The sequence below is a fragment of the Amyelois transitella genome, chromosome 15, assembly GCF_032362555.1.
Source record: "Amyelois transitella isolate CPQ chromosome 15, ilAmyTran1.1, whole genome shotgun sequence".
Taxonomy (NCBI): Eukaryota; Metazoa; Arthropoda; class Insecta; order Lepidoptera; family Pyralidae; genus Amyelois; species Amyelois transitella.
The window spans coordinates 5,333,673-5,349,788 of record NC_083518.1 but is presented as its reverse complement, the minus strand read 5'-3'; the positions used below and the strand labels follow the sequence as shown (position 1 = coordinate 5,349,788).

The 16,116-nt window shown below is 32.1% G+C and overlaps 1 protein-coding gene across 2 annotated transcripts in view; it reads left to right on the top strand.

Moving 5' to 3' along the window:
* The first annotated feature begins 241 nt into the window (after positions 1-241).
* Positions 242-16,116, top strand: part of LOC106136298 (G-protein coupled receptor moody) — a 30,918-nt gene continuing 15,043 nt past the window's right edge. For both annotated transcript variants that reach the window (XM_060948301.1, XM_013336795.2), the window contains exon 1: positions 242-476. The gene's annotated coding sequence lies outside the window, so the exon portion shown is untranslated. The remainder of the gene's footprint in view (positions 477-16,116) is intronic.

Genomic DNA, 16,116 nt, shown 5'->3' with positions numbered 1-16,116 from the left:
GATTCAAATTCAATTGTTTAAAAATACAAGAACTTGTGAATGACGCAGACAGCTGTGGATTTTATGAATGAGTCACTATGGCCTGAATTTGAACAACGACGAAATTGTACTTTAACTGCGTGACATAAGGTTCAGTTTGTTGCATAATAAAGTTAAAAGGATTTTTAATTGTCTGTTGACAATGCGCTCACGCATTGTACGCTACCGTGTATTAGACTGACAGTTGATCTTCGAGTGCGAAACGGTACACACGTCTCGCTAAAGTCGTGTTAAATAAATCGCGAAATATTAAAGTGATACAATTTTGTGAAAGTGACTATTAAACTTGTGATGTCAGTTACGTCGCGTTACATTATTAGACTTTTATTTTTAACACTAATATTTTACACGCTCAATAGTGTGCTCAAAGAAATTAAACGATATTTGATGGGATCTCAATAGGATAAATTGGATTCAGTTGAAACTCTGCAATTATTGTAAGTACCCTCAAAATTTAAATCAAATAAAATGAAGTGTTTTTATAAATGTGTATCTTTATGTTTTAATCTGTAATAAGTCTCAATTTTAATTTTAAAAAATAGGTATATTTCATTCTATTAATATTTTATCTTTTAGATGAATTACTTAATGTCTTTTAGTATTATTTATGGGACAAACAGTAGGTATAATAACAATATAAAAATATACAACTTTTACATTTATTTTTTTCTAAATATTTCAAACTTATTAATGATCTTTTCAGTATGTATTACAAAGGTTCGCTATATTAACTAAAACAAAAATAAATGCTTATTTTATACGTACAGGGAAGTGTCTGCAACAGGAAACTAAAGTCCAAATAAATGGAACAAAATTCTATGAAATCCCATTATTATTTAACCAGGATGAGGAGTTCAAAGATATTCTTGAAACGGAATACATAATTCATCCCTTTTAAATGCTCGTAAACGTCTCATCGCATTCCAAAGAAAAATTATAATTTGAGTTCAATGCCGTATTAAAGTGCTATTCCATTTACCATCCTTGTCCAATCCATGCTTACTTTTATAAATTGAAATCTCATGTTTACTTGACTAATCAATAAACAATTGGAAAAAATATTGTTCCCGTGGGATTTGTATAAATAAACGACAGTATAAAAGGGCAAAAGTTTGTGCACTTACCTATCAATATTTGATAAAAATCTGCTATCTGTAGGTATTAGTAGGTATTTGTATCAGTATTTGTATTTATTTCCGTTTTAAGTTTGCATTACTCTAAAAATTGAGTCCATGTTAGGATAGGTAGTACGGTAGGTCGAGAATGGTGTACGGAAAATAACCCAAATATCTTCTGGATCAACTTTACCATGGGAATATAATATTAGTAAGAACATAGGTACATACAGACTTGAAAAGACTAATAAGCTACGTTCGGCTGTTTCGCTGTTTCGCGGCATGATAGAATTGAGATACAAATAGTGACAGGTTGCTAGCCCATCGCCTAAAACGAGAATACCAAGTCTATAAGCCTATCCCTTATTTCCTTAGTATTAGAAGGAAACGTTTACATACATATTCTTTGTTGCTCACTCAGCTGATATTCTTTGGAGCCTGGGTCTAAATTCTCGACTGACTGATATCAAGAGAATCAGGTTAAGTTCAACCAAAACTACTGGTCTATTTGAAAATATGATTGAAAGGCGCCTTTATAAATAGGCAGAACCCGACACAAAAACTTGTGGTTGAATGCATATTTTGCTATCTAATTTCTAGAAATAACGCAGTCTTTGTCAATAGCCGCCTTCAAGGTCTTTTCGCTAAATTTCCTCAAATTGGTCTCATAATAAATCGATTTATTAATCTTTATCAAACAAAATACAAATCAATCCAATTTTAGTATTAATTATATCATCATCAACATCAGAACAATTTATTTCATTTACAATATATCCTAAATAATTTATTTGATTATTGTCTTCACACATCATGACATTTTATCCAAGGCCAAGACCTCAAGATAGTGTATGACTAATTGAGACAAATTCATATTTAGTCGGTCGCAAATAATCGCAAAGATATAGTGTCATAGGGTTATCTTTTACCGTTAAAACCTTATTTTTAAACTTCCTGATTCAAATTTAGGATTTTGGATACATTTTTTATATGGAAACTAGTGACCGTATCAAGGCAATTATTATTAAAACTCGCTTAATATAAAATGGTCTGTCTCACAACACAGGTCGATATCAAAAACATCGGTACTTGTTATCATAACATGGAGCAGTAAATTCAAGAATGCATTTGTTTCTGTTGAGCCCTTGTTAATGTGACTCAGTGCGCTGTGTGTGGCATATGGTCGAATAATAATCAATTTATAAGGTCCATAGAAATTTTATTCTTTATCTTTACGAGGTAGACAGAGCCAAAAAACCTCAAAAAGACTGGGTACATGTTCGCAGCAATGGGGACAAGTATGGCCTAATGATGGCATTGAGATTCAAATAGTGACAGGTTGCTAGCCAATCACCTAAAAGATGAATCCCATGTTTTCCTTGATTTACTTTTACAATCTGATCAATCTTAACTTCACTTGAACTGGATTAAAAAAAAATAATTTTGGATAAATTTACACTGTGTTTTACTACATTTTAATATATTGCGTTCTAAGGTCTAACAGCATCGTGAATACACAAAAGTTCTCCCCGTAGTTTGACAGAATTAGTAATTAGTGGTGTGTACTCTACCATCAGCGGCAATAGGTCAGACCCGCATTGACCAGAACGGGCAATTACTTTTAATTGTCACTCTGTGTCAAAAGACAAAATTGATATAAATCAACGGATTTCATCAGGATCGAATGATAAAGGTGCAAAAGCGGAACATATATCCTTAATGCAACTGCCTGCAAACTATATTTATTACCATTACAAATCCATAGTCGACTGGACCGATTCGAAAACTCAATTAGGTAGTTTTCTAGAATATATTGCATTTTACATTATTATAATACTAAGATACAGTAAGTTTAATGTGAAATAATTTGAAACAATTTTGTTGATATCTAATTTATAAGTTAATTGAACATTTATACACGGCAAACCATTCAATTTCATCATAAAGACAATATTAAAAAACAAACATGTTTTTCTGTAAACGTAACCTGCGGAACTAAGAAAACTATTGCAGTATGGGTTACTATGTGATCTTTGACTCTAATGTTATTTGCTGTGGTGTTCTTATCATCAATCTAATACAGTTAAGCTTGTCAAATATGTATTTATAACATTAAATGAAATTACTGTATTTAACAACACTATTGATGTACTTATATAAACAGATTGCGTAAGTATCTAAAGACAAAATAAATAAAAGAAAATAATTAAACATATTTAAGATTGTTCATTTCAAGCTATTTGGACAAGCAAAAAAATGTCTGGCCACGCAGTGCGCTTTCGCTCAAACTTCGTTGCAAACAATTTACAGATCGAAAAATACTTAATGATTTGCGTGCCGTAATGAACTCGAAATTGAAAAGGTTTAAGGAACACCAAATATGAGCATAAAGCTATGTCCTGGGATCCAAAGAATAATGAAATATAAAATTCGTTGTAGAATTATGTAGAAGAAACTCAATATTTATACATGTAGTTATCCGACGTGATAAATAACAAATGTTAAATAAATTATTTGTAAAATGTCTTTTCACAAGTTATAAATAAGTAGCTAAAAAATAATAAAAAGTGCCAGAATTGAGAAAAATCTTGACCTCGTTTTAAAATTACATTAAGCAGGACCTCAACATAGGCTCAATGTTTTCAATGATTCATCCTCTCTACAAGGAATCTTGTTGTTACGTAAACTACGCATGACGAATACAACCATGATCATGTCGTGTGTATGACGGACACACCGAAATAGCTATTTATCAATACTAATAAGGAACTTGCGGGTCTAATAATGTTATTCAAATGTTGACGTTGTTGTGATATTTTCAAAATAAACTTAAGTTTAATTTAAACTTAATATTAAATACACGTATGTATAACTTAAGCTGACAAACAATGTAAAAATCACTTTGTTATATTACACAACTAGCTACTTTTTTTAAAACCGAATTTTTATGAAGATTTATTGACAAAATTTATATTATTTCGTCGAACATTTATTCATCGTATGTAAAAAGACCGTCGTTATCTAGTTATTAACAACAGAAGTTATCAACACCACAATAAAAGATAACTAACATAACAAACCAAAACCAGAAAACCCTCAATCCCATGTTTTAGGTATCAAAGATAATCACAACAAACGCAGCTGAACTTGAGGTAATAAATACTTCAAATGTAAGTACTTACATTTTCAAAGAACACGCTAGGTTTTCCAAATAAATTACTTAACCTATAAGCTCACAGAGATCGCAACATTCGCAACAGACAAACATATATGCAATAAATCGCTCCAAACTAAACATAAATCACTGCTAAGTCAGAAACCAGCTTACGCCTGTCTTTCCCGTGATTTGATCTCCAAAACTTAATAGGGTAAAGCTAATTCCATTTGATCAGGGAACGAGATGAAGATGAACTAAAAATCAGTACTTACCTAATTTTTTTTTCATGTGAATCTAATATGTTACAGTTGAAAGATATTTAAATCATCTACGGACTTTTTTTAAATCTGAAATCTCTCTCATCTTTGCTTGTTTCCAATTGCACCCCCCGTTATGTTTCGGTCCAGACTGGGAACCACTTTTCGATATTCCTCTTTCCATTTTATCTTAATTCTTGCCAGGATGTCGTCGGCCTTCCCCTTCTTGAATCGTAGCCCGAAATAGTGCATAAGTACAAAATAACTAGTAATTTTAATTGTAAATTTGCTGCAGTGTAGTTTGTTCCGCCGCTTCTTCTACACATGCGCTTTGGAAGCGGTAGTATAATAAGATTTAAGTGATATGACGTCAATAAGTGATACCTTGTATCCAATTTTGAAAATAAATTTATTCTATTCTATATGTTTAAGAATTGCAAATTATTGCACTGACATCAACTAGGACTTAACTTTTTAATGAACAATTTTTAGAGCGTTAGACCTAATAATTTACGTCTTTTTAATTTTCTAGGTAAATATTTCGAATATACAAACATCATAGTTGTAATTTTTAGTTTTATAAACGATACTACGAGTATATACGGGCCGTATCTCAGATCGTTCCGGTGTTTTTCTTAAAATTTATTAAGTTAAAGACCAATTGAAATAGGTCAATGGCCAATATGTTAGAGAAACTGTATAGAAATCCATTTTATATAGGTTTATGGGTTTCCTTAATGGTTCCATTCCTTCGAGATTAATGGTAGAAGCTTAAACTGAAACGACACTACATAAAAAGTGATAATCTAATAATGAGTACCTTTCAATAAAACACTGAATTTTATACTTTCAAACAGACTTTATTAGTAATAACCTTTTGCTCTCAATTTCATTGCGCAAAATTCTATTTTGTAATAACTAATTGATCATATTCTTATGTCTCCTAACCGTTCTTTCATTGCTAAAAATTGCGGCCTTGAAAAGTATCCATGACTTTCTATATTACTAGTGATCGGGGTTGGTTTCTTCTACTTTGTGCGGGCAGTGAAATAAAGTAGACTGTTTGTCTGACGGAACGGAGATAATATTGAATGCGAGAAGATGAGCTACATATTAAATTTGTTGTAGTACCTCATTCAAAAATACAAATCGGAATGAATATTTCCGTCGCATACAGGATTATATAAAACCATTACAGTACCATTGATTTGAGTCACCGTTGATAGGGAAACTATAGAGAATATTCAAATTAGTAGCAGCTCAGGGTTGTAATAAAGCGAATTTTAATGAAGTTTACGAACGCAGGTATTGAGTACATGCTTGTAAATAGATTCAAGGGTTGTATTACTTTTGAAGTCGATTTTATTTAAACATATCTATTGAAATTGAAATCGCTGTTGAGTTATACAGCATAACCGGCAATTTTTTTTTTACCAAAATTTTAACAGGAGTTTAAGGAGAAATGCTTTTGGCCAGAGATTCCCTGAATGTGAATAAACACCAGTCTAAGTAAACCAGGATGAACTCTTTATCCATCGTTTGATGAATTGTGAAGAAGAGAGTCTTAACAGAATAATTATAATAGTATAATATAATAGAAAAATTGAAAGTCGGAATTTGAAACGTTAAGCTAATACAACGAATTATTTCAGTTCCGAGTAAGTACAATATTCAAGTAATCTGTCTACTAGTAGGTTTTGTTTTTTGTTTTGACAATGATGTAGTGGACTTGGAAAATTTCACATTATATAATGGCATCTAAGTTATATTACGGTGAAGTAACAAATGTTATATATATATTTTTTTATTTAACAAGTTTTCATCAAACTAAGAATGATGTGCATACCAATATTAACTTCTTTAACGTCAGTACAATAACTAAGTAAGAGTATATATTTCGGCCACATTTATATCTGGAAAAGTTTTAATAAATGTCGAGTTTATCGGTTCTCCAAACCTTAACAACTTTACTTATAAGCGAAGTTGTGTTACTTATCATTGATCGATTGGCCGATATTGGGGGTAAATATAAGTTTTGCATTATCATGTTTGTTCACATTATTCGTGTGTTTACGTATACGATTACGGTTTTCGTATTGTATCGGTTGATGCGTGTTTGATGTTAACGAGAATCGATTGTTGCGATATGGCTAGCTGCTCTACTAATCGTTGTTTCTATGTAGCTAATTGCATCGCGATAAAAAAATGTAGTGCGTAAAAGTAGCTCGGGTACTTCGACGAACTGATTATGATCTTTCCTTTTTTATTCTCGTTGCGGTGGATCTTTTAACGATTATTTTCACTGGTGCTTCTTTGAGTCTAATAAATTTACAAGTAAAAAGTTTGATCAATATCCTCCCAATGGTTCCGAAGATTAGCAAGTACAATTAAACATATAAACAAACACGATTTTTACCTACCCTAATTATTATTTTTTAAATATTGTAACTATAAATTAATTATAATATCGACGGTTTTATTACCTATATATATTTATACCTATGTATATTTATGCCTATCAATATGTATCGAATTTCATACATTTATTTAACATAAAATAACGTCGAATTCTGTAAAATTTTTAGTTTTTAATGACAATGTTCGCAACATACAACAACTTATTTAAATTTAAAATATACACGTAGTCAATGTATCTTTCTCTTCCCTCTATATTTTGTAAATATGATACCAATACCATTAATACTAACTAAAGTCTTTATTATCGATGGATAATAACGCCACAGATGTTTAGTAAACTCTATCTTATTGCCTGAAGCAAAGAGTTCCTGCTTTCTTCTTTAGTTTTTGTTAGAATTGTTTTATAAAATGAACTTTCCTGCTTTACAATAAAGACTAGTCACTTGATAATGAGTTTTCGCAGTGATGCGGTAAGATTTGGATGGACAGAAGATATACGTTGGGTAAAAAGCGTGGAAGCGGTTCTAACGGATATAGATTAGGGTAAGTAAGATTACGGCCCGTCAAACCCAGACAGTACCCTAATTATTGGCTGTAAGGATTGATCACACTTACTCTCTAAGGTTAGGGGTTAAATACTTGTTCTAATTGTGTTTGATGTCCACGAAAGCGTGCGTGCGGTTGCTTTTCGAATTCATGGCTTTTGTTGGCTCGAATCGGAATATTATAATTTGTAAAGCTGTCAAATAAATCACAGTATCAGTTGAGTGCAATATATCTATCAGTTATTAATATAACTATCAGTTACGACGTCACTTCGATGGTACTTACTTAATATTAATAATGACGGGATAAAGACGTAATACTTACTTATGTGTACAAAATTTTGTCAACGTTCACAGGTTGAGATTACTCTAATTTTATCTATTGCCGCCGATGTTTTAAAGGTGACGAGGTTTTATAAATGTTTAATTGCCATTCACTTTCATTTGCTTCTAGTTTTTTATACGGCTGGTACACGTTATTTAAGAAACATATTCCATGAAGGATATAAATTCCTTGATTTTTTAAGAGTTATTATATTTTTAAATAAATTTATTTTCATTCCTTTGATTTACAAAAGTTTCAAGATTTTCTACAACTTTTCCACACGCACACAGTATTTTCTTTATGCTTCGTATTTTGTATATATATTGGTGTGCGTTTCCAGACACTTCAGAAAGGACCACTACATCTTTGCCCCAAGGATGTCGTAAAAGGTGACCAAGGGAATATGCATATTCAGTGCAGGGGCTATGGACTAGTAAATCAATTCCATCATTATGGCATTCGGCTAAACGCCTTGACTTTTCAATACCATTAGCCCTGTTTCCCCCGTAAGGTATAAAGAAGTGATATGTACATGTTATTTAGGGTAATAGTATGTTACTTCGTTTAAAAGAATTCGCCTTAAGTTCACGAGATCTACTGATAGATGAGTCAGTGACTTGCTGACTCAGGTTAGCATTCACCAGTCTCGAGTAGCGGTCAAAGTGACTCATTCTAGTCACGATTATGTAAATTGTTACGCTACCTGTATTTTAACATACTGTATTGCAAATTTATTGGCGTGAAAGTTGTATGATTTATGATTAATGTTCTGGGTATGTTATGTAGAATCTAAATTGAAATATAGTCATTAACTTTAACTTGACGTTTGATTTTCTGATTTAGTGGATTAAAGAACATTATGTCAAACTGTCGCATCGGAGGTTCCGGGTTTGTAAAAAAATTGTCATTTTCCATATTGATATCTAAGCTATAAAATTACTAAGATCTGTTACGTAAAACTTACTCTGGGACCGATTTTTTTAGTCTGGTTTTAGTTGTTAAAAAATACTGGGCTAGTGATATTTTTATTTGATATAATCTCTAGTGAGTGTAGTAAATTGGCACGAAATTTTAAATTGTTTATTGTACGTCCAAGATTTAATAATAGGTAGTGCAGACATAAACAGGTTTTTTGTTTAGCATCGTAATAATTTATTAAGCACAATTATTGTCCATTCATGTAGCCCATAAATGTAATTATGAGGCAATGATTATAAATCAACTCATAATAAGTAAAAAAAAATTTTATGGTTTTAGTGTTATGATATTTTAAAGAGGAGCCACAATATATCTTCCATGACATAAAGGTCTCATTTTTCTCTATTTTTCTCCCTCTCTATCTATTATGATTATCTCTCAGTTCGTCCCAACATATACAACAAGAGTTAGATCAACAAGTGACTCATTTTAAAAAGTCAGAATCTTAAATTATGTGTCACCATGATCATTGATATTTCAATTTTGACCACAAACGTGATACATACTATGATTTCTTACCGTGAAGATAATAAATTTAAAGGTAATTCTTATGAGCGATGGTTGATGGGCGATCAGATCCAGTACTTATCTAAATCTCAATTCAAGTATATAGGTATTTTCCACCATTGGCTCTATTAACCCCGTAAAGAGATAAACTCTGTTTTCAGGTTTAATCGATGCATTTTATTTTCAAAGATTATTTTAATGCCAAGTTAATCGTATTATAACATATAATATTGTCTACTATTATCAAAATGTAGCAACCATAAACCGATTCATTCCAATTTTTTCATACCGAATGCAAATTCCTGGAATTAGGTATTTCTACAGTTTTCTGATGAAACTTTTGAACGAAATATTACTTGGTACCATTCCATGACACAATCTACTTAGTCAGTAGCGTGAAATATGAACCTGTCTGAGAATCGCACGACCCAATCAGTCTTTCATTTTCCATTTGTTTGTCCCATGGCTCTGTGGGTTGGATTTGCATACATTCATATAATCACGTCTTTAACATTTACCAGGTTTATAGAGCCAACAGTCTTGTAAAGACTGGAAGGCCACGGTCAGCTGTATGGGTTGAATTTTTAATTGTGACAGGTTGCTAGCCAATCACCTAAAAGAGTAATCCCAAGTTTATTAGCAATTCCCTTCATTGACTTTTTCTGGACGGGAAAAGAAACAGCTTGGAAGCTTTTATTGTGATGTGGAACAAAGACTTACATAACTCCATCATCATCCTGTTAGTCCTACTCCTAAGTGTGTCCTTGCCTCTTTGGAGAGCAGCCCGGAACACAACACACGGACCACGAGTCTGGATTGGTAAGTCAGGTTTTTACATAAAGTTACTCCAGCTCGGACTCTTCAAACTTTACCTTTACAGCTAAACCTGACTCACTCTCTGTAGGTACATATTACCTTTAACTATGTTAAATGTTTGCGGAAATGTTTGAGGAAATGCTTCACATTGCTCAAGACATGAAAATTTAAATAATATGTAAAATTTATTTGCACACCTGTTACCGATAAAGTATGTAGGACTAAAAATGGTTATCATCACATGTACGTGAATTAAGCACCTACTATATTTATTGCTTAGTGTGTGTATTATATGTAGGTATCTATTGCGTTTTTTAAATATTGGTACGTACGTTTGTTGTGTTAAACGTATTATATGTAAAAACACACTTTACACTTTTTATTCCTACTCTATACACTTGTTACTTTTCTGGGTGTTCGAAGTCCAAGTTTGAACTTGCAACCGTGGGTTGTCTTTATTGGCCACAATGAGTTTCATCCATTTAATGCGGTGTCCAATTAGTTAATTGTGGGTGCATCGCTCTCAATGTCTCGACTAGTCCAAGCGTTAGTTAAATTCATATTGGACTAAACTTGGTCTAAAGTAAATTCTACACACTAAACATATCACGTTTTTAATCCTTTCGGAATAGACAGAACCGAATGTCTCGAAAACACGCAGAGCTCATTGAAATTGATATAGTGTTGTGAGAGTTTAATAACCGATCGTCTATAATAGCCATTATTTATCTTAAGAATGAGAAAGTGAATCTTATACTTTTAAGGGCTAATCCGCTTATCTATATTTAATTCAATTTGTACGGAAATAAATGAAGTTTAAATGAATGCTTTCAGTAGGCTCGCTATAATTCATATCTAGAGGTTAATAAAAAGCTCGCTTTTCATCCGCGGAACTGATGACCTTTCATTTAATTTAATATTTCAATATTTAAATAGATAAGGGACTATCCTGTTGCCTTAGACTAGGAATCAGTTTGGAGCTCTTATTAAACGCCTACACGGTTAGCATATTAAACACGACAATTCAACGGAGGTGGCGGAACATCTGCTTTTATTAGATAGGATGCCAAGGCTTCTTTTTTTTCAAAATTTTTCTCAATTTTTGTGACTGTAAATCCAGACGTAGTTGCTACTTTAACGTTTTTATTTTCAGAATTGTCAGAATATAACTGACTGAGTTAGAACCTGTTAAAAATTTATTTATTTAAATTATTTATGGCAATAAGTACATTGTAAAGGCAAATCTTCACTGCAAATAAACATGCGTATAAATGATAACAGACGTGTAATGGTTTATATAATCCAGGTATACTCAATTCGTCTCATTAGTTCTGTTCGATTCCTGTCGTGAATAAATATTTTAAAATTTTGTTGTGCGAGTGTCGACTCAAGCTAGGACCATAGAACGATGTCAATTAACTAATTAATTATTATGGTTTCTTAATAAAGTTGATGCTTGAATTAAACTGAAACTTTATATAAGTGTAGATAGCGTAGATTTAGATTTATTGCAAATCCTGCGACTCCTTGCAATAGGACTCTTGTCGCGCTCGCGCTGTGTATTCATGCTCATTTCAACAACTAATGAAAACTAAATTAGTTTCTCTCTACACGTGCCGCTATCACTGCACTAGTTTATTATTATACGGAATATCGCCCGCAACTTCGATGATTTTTATGTGTATCGACAATTTTCATACAGTAACAAAACTTTTAAGGCTGAATGCCTTTTGCTAAGCTGCTATTTCCATATTTCATTGTTCTTTATTTAGTGTATGTATCCAGTTACTACACAATAAAAAAATCATCTAAATCTTTTCAGAAATTTCGCAAATCAGGGTCGGTGCCGTGAGGTTCCTGGCGCCAATACAAAAAAGATTAGGAACACTCCCATCTCTTTCCCATGGATGTCGTAAAAGGCGACTAAGGGATAGGCTTACAAACTTGAGATTCTTTTTTTAGGCGATGGGCTAGCAATCTGTCACTATTTGAATCTCAATTCTATCATTAAGGCAAATAGCAAAACGTGGCCGATCAGTCTTTTCAAGACTGTTGGCTCTGTCTACCCCACAAGAGATATAGACGTGACATATGTTCACGTCTACATCCCGTATGTATGTAGGTATCGGGTACAAACATACGTTTTTAAATTTTAGTACTTACTTTGGTGGTGGAACGAACAAAAAAGGATTGCTTTACAGAGACCAGATGACCGTCGCTTTTAATAAACATGAACATATTCGCACATTTTGACTTCAACAGAATTGAGCAGAATAAGCATAGGTAATTTGTTAGCGATTCTAAATGGGGCACGTTCTCTTAAAGGGTAGTGATAAAGTTTTTAGTAAGAAGCAGATAAAGTTTTAGAAACTTTGCCTCTAATGGCACTTAGAGAGCTAATGCCTTTAGATAACCCTAATTGCACTGCGCTAGATTTTGTGTGATTTATGAATAAGGTCGTATTGACTTGTCATTTCCCTTGATAAGTATTTTAAACAAATATTTATTTAAATTTATGTGCCGTGTGGTTCCCGGCACCAATACAAAAAAGAATAGGACCACTCCATCTCTTTCTCATGGATGTCGTAAAAGGCGACTTAGGGATAGGCTTACAAACTTGGGATCCTTTTTAAGGCGATGGGCTAGCAACCTGTCACTATTTGAATCTCAATTCTATCATTAAGCCAAATAGCTGAACGTGGCCATTCAGTCTTTTCAAGATTGTTGGCTCTGTCTACCCCGCAAGGGAAATAGACGTGACGATATGTATGTATGTATGTATGTATTTATTTAAAGGTAAGGTGAAAACCTTTATAGGAATTTGGTGACGTTAATGTCCTGAAGATTGGTTTAAGTAGTAAGTGGTTTTTTATTTTATTTTTTTATTAAAAATAAATTAAGTAAATAAATATAAACACTCTATAAACAACAACATGCATCGTCTACACTTTTACAAGCAATTATCCAACGTGGTTCGTTAACGTTCACTGTGTTCCATCAGCAAAAAGCTATTTTAAAAGTAATTTAAATTAAATCCATCTTATTCATACACAATAGCGGAAAATGGAAGCTGAATAACATTCCCCCAACGAATCGGATAATTTAATTCAAAATGCTTGCACGTAGATTCAAATATACGAAATAGCTTAAATTTTAGGTGCAAAATAAGCAATTGGCTAAGTAAAGTTTTCCTAACTTACTCGTATTTTATATTTTATATATTTTTTTTCAAAAGTAAAAAAAAATCTGCATTTATTTTCTTCTATTTTGTTGTAATTCATTGTGTTGCAATAAAGAGTTATTGTATGGTATTTGATCGCGACCTTTCTTTTTCAGTGATTTATTAAGTTTGCATTTATGAGAAAATATTTTAGGTTCCGTAGAGTGATTTTATCACCTGTTTAACTTATACTAATTAAGATGTAGCGTTATTAAGGTCTTCTTCTTATTTCTTGAATTAATCAGTAAGCGTAGTTATAAAAATCTATTTGGAACGCGAACTGCGACACAAATTATTTCTTTATGAATTACTTATACTTTCAAAATTACTGAAAAAATTACGGTTTTATGTGGATTTCTAATAAAAATAATTGAAATTGATAGTTAAAAAAAGTTTACTTAGCTTAAAGGAATAAGCTCGTGACTATTTCCTGATTGTTTCACCGCCTGTCTTTGTCAAGTTATCTTGAACCAAAAATTATACCAAAAAGGCACATCTTTGCAGCGAAATGGTTCACAATGGACCACCTAAGGGTTCCTTTTGTTTTACTTATAAGCAAAAACTCCCTTTATAACAAAAGGTAGAATAGTAAAGTATATGACAATCTGAATCCCAATTGTTTGAAGAAATGAATTTGCTTTTTTAAATAATAATTTAAAAACAAATTAATGTTCGGATTCTGGTAGCTTGGGATTCTCCTTACAAGCAATGGGCTGTAATCGATATACCTATGAATATTCGTCTAGTCTTTTTGAGATTGTTTTTGACTTTGTCTCTCCCCTTAAAGATAAAGTAATTATTGTATAAAACATAACAGTTAAACCGGCATTTTAGAACATCACACATTTCGCAGACAATAAACTCCTGTGCTGTTCGGTGGTATATCGGACACATGGCACTAAGTGATCTAAATTGGAGTTTTTAAACAATTGCCGTTGAGCGGGCAGCGATAATTACACGGGAATGGTTGGGTCAATTTTCCAGAGGAAATTAAAAATTAGATAGGGAAGTTTTACTGTACTACACCGGTTTAAGAGTATCGTTTAGTTTTAATACAATGATAAAATTATACTTATAATAATTCATTATCACTCTATTAATTTTGCAACTAAACTTTTAGTAGGTACTTATTAGACTTATAAGACAAACAGTGATTTTAAGCCGTGTGGTTCCCGGCATCAATAGAAAAAAGAACAGGACTACTTCATCTCTTTCCCATGGATGTCGTAAAATTCTATCTTAAAGCCAAATAGCTGAACATGGCCTATTACAAGACTGTTGGCTCTGTCTACCCCGCAAGGGATATAGACGTGATTATATGTATGTATGTATATGATTTAAATACAGTATTACAGTCAAAATTTACTATTGGTCTCAAAGTTATAGATTTTCAAAATGAACCTAGCTGAATTACTATCCCAATATACATCGAAAATTTTTGAGTTTCTATCAAATAGAAACTTATAGCAAGCGAATTAAAATTATATATGACTTGATAAGTTATGGTGCTTAAGTTATATTGGGTAGTTATTTTATCGCATTATTACTAATATGTTTTGCATGGCGAATGCGGTTTTTACGCTTTAATCATACCATTATGTTATTATATTTTATTGTTAAAATATAAATTTAGAATTTTAAATAGTCAAAACTTAACCGTCATCCTCACCTCCTCCCTCATGCCTTATATCCATCCTTCTATGTATGTTATACAATTCTTATGTCGATCCTTGTAAGTATATTATACAATATTTTATTTGTATGCCCCCCTATTTTCTTTGTCTGTAGGTATACGCTTATCTCGTATAGTTGTAGAAGGATTTTGTTCTTGTTTGAAAGAGGATTTTCAAGCCGGGTCGGGTGAATAGGTGGCTTTGTATTTTCAAATTTAATAATATATGCCATTTATAAAGTGTTGAAGTATAAAAAAATTAACATAGGTACCTTCATCAAAAATATAGTAGGTATGTATGTAAAAACATTGACTCAACCGCTACATTTATCTTATAAAACACTGCTCAGTTGTATTATTTAACTCTGAATAAACTCATTGAATTTCCTGTAGCCCAGTATACATATAATGAAGTCAGATGACGTCCTAAAATACCTCAATGGTATTATTTGTTGCGTCTCGGTACCATCATTGTAGACTGTAGAAGGAAGTTATAAATCATCTGACACCCTAGATTATTCGGCTTCATACATGAAGATGAAATTGAACAGTTCTCTGGAATTTGTTTAATTTTGAATTTAAGAGAAAGTTTAATATTATGCCATATTGATGTAGTTGCAAATATACATAAACTGAGTCACTTTTTACAGAACAGCATTTGAGTAATAGCAAAATTAAATCGATTTTTGTGTTGCTAATTTAATAAACATATCTTTATCTTATAAGTAGGTATCATTATGGAATCAGGTTAAAACAAATTAATAATTTATGTTATACTTAATGAAACGAATCAATTATTGCAGTTGGTACCTTGCTCTCTATTGTTATATTTTGTGATTAATATGGAACACAGCTGAATACACATCAATGTTTAAGCCATATGATTTGGACGAAACCACTCCGTTTTTTCCCGTGTACGTCGAAGAAGACAATAAGTTTCGTATTGTTTTTTCGATATCTTATCCTACTTCTTACGTAGTGCGGGCACAGTGTAGTTCATGCCATACAATTTATCCTGTCCTGCGACAACTCTCTTTCCAATCAAAAATACGAAGAAATGGTTTAAA